General features: G+C 42.8%; 1 pseudogene across 1 annotated transcript in view; it reads left to right on the top strand.

The window, feature by feature from the left end:
- Positions 1–1,404: 1,404 nt before the first annotated feature.
- The window catches only part of LOC311106780 (utrophin-like), a 146,968-nt pseudogene continuing 146,643 nt past the window's right edge, over positions 1,405–1,729 (top strand). Inside the window, exon 1 of the transcript XR_014615865.1 lies at positions 1,405–1,410. The product of XR_014615865.1 is annotated as an utrophin-like (transcript). The remainder of the gene's footprint in view (positions 1,411–1,729) is intronic.

The following is a 1,729-nucleotide window of genomic DNA, read 5'->3' as shown; positions in this document are numbered from 1 at the left end:
GGTTCAGGAGGATAGAGGAGAGAGAGGGGAAATAGGGAGGAAAAGGTACAGTAACAGGAGTGTGAGGGAGTTGGGGAGAAAGAGGTAGAGAGAGAATGATGGAGGACAGGGGCCAAGGCTTGGAATGAAGGGTGGAGAGGTGAGAGAGCACTGGGAGGGGAGAGTCCATCAAAGGAAGCAATAACTAATGGCCGGCCATCCATCACACTGATACAGTACTAGTAGGCAGGGCTGGTCTAGTCTGGTTAGTCTGGTCTGGCTTGTTGTAAAAGAGGTGGCAAACCAGAAACAAACCTAAATCAAACCGTCCTAAAGCCCCTGTAAAATGGGGAGGAGGAGAGGGAGAGAGACCAATAGAAGACTATCTGCCTTATATAAGGCCATATGGCAGGCCCCGTGTCAATAACCCCATATCTTTCATTTCTGCCCTGTGAGGCCCCTGAGGAGTAGGTCCCTCTGGGATCTGGGCCCAGATTTACAAAACACTTCATCTGCAAAAACTTAAGAAGCTTCTAAATAAATAAATGTAAGAAGTTCGTCAGTGCAATTCCTCAACAATATCTTCAGATTTAATGATTTTCTTACGAACTTCTCAAATATCTTCTTACAAATCTAATTAAGATGTGTGTTGCTAGGCAACCGTTTTAGCTAGCTATCTAGCTAGCAATGGCAATCATATTAGCATATTTCTTATTGAGATTACTGTTCTAAAACATGTTCTTGGATTTTAAATAATTAATACTGAAACTTTCAGATGAAGTTTGTGAGTGAATTAAACATGTTCAATTGCTTTCATGAGCTTTTTCTCTCACTGCCCTGAGTTTATTTTACAAGAAATTCCATAATTTGTTGATTTGTTGATGGTGGTGGAAAACGCTGTCTCAGGCGCCACTCCAGAATCTCCCATAAGTGTTCAATTGGGTTGAGATCTGGTGACTGACACACACACACACACACACCCTTTAAACCCCCTATGATCCTTTGAGACCCCTCTTTCAAAGTCACTGAGATTTCTTCTTCTAGCCTGGTAGCCAAAATAATGGACAACTGGGCATTTTTATACATGACCCTAAGCATGATGGGATGATAATTGCTTAATTAACTCAGGAACCACACCTGTGTGGAAGCACCTGCTTTCAATATACTTTGTATCCCTCATTTACTAAAGTGTTTCCCTTATTTTGGCAGCTACCTGTAGATGCTTTTTGTCTGTCAGTGATATTCTATCTGTCCTAGGGCTGTTGCGGTGACCGTATAACCGCCACACCGGCAGTCATGAGTCATGACTTGGACTGTTACGGTGACTGTATTAACGCCACACCGGCGGTCATGGTTCATGACCGCAGTCAAATTCCACATGACCGCTTAGTCACGGTAACAAGGCTTCTCCAAAACTGCGCACTGATGCCGGTGATGATCATAAGTTGGCTACCAAACTTGCTAACTGCCAGTCGCTAATGGCCTGGTACTCGGTGCTCGACTGTCCCTCTAATCACTCTGACATCAATGCAAATACAATCCAAAATCAAATCAAATGCTTCATAAGAGCCAATGAGCTCATGTTGCGCAACATTTATATAGGCTATGCAATTGTGTGAGAAAACAATAGTTTTGATGGCCTCTATTAAAAAGAGGAGGATCCCATCAGCTTTCTATAGGCTAGGCCTACTATATTTACTTTCCTAATATTAAGCAAGTACAGTACCAGTCAAAAGTTTGGACACACCTA

Source organism: Coregonus lavaretus (assembly GCF_964263955.1).
Source record: "Coregonus lavaretus genome assembly, chromosome: 31".
NCBI classification, from domain to species: Eukaryota; Metazoa; Chordata; class Actinopteri; order Salmoniformes; family Salmonidae; genus Coregonus; species Coregonus lavaretus.
Note: the sequence above shows the minus strand (reverse complement) of the source record. Positions and strands in the feature narration are given on the sequence as shown.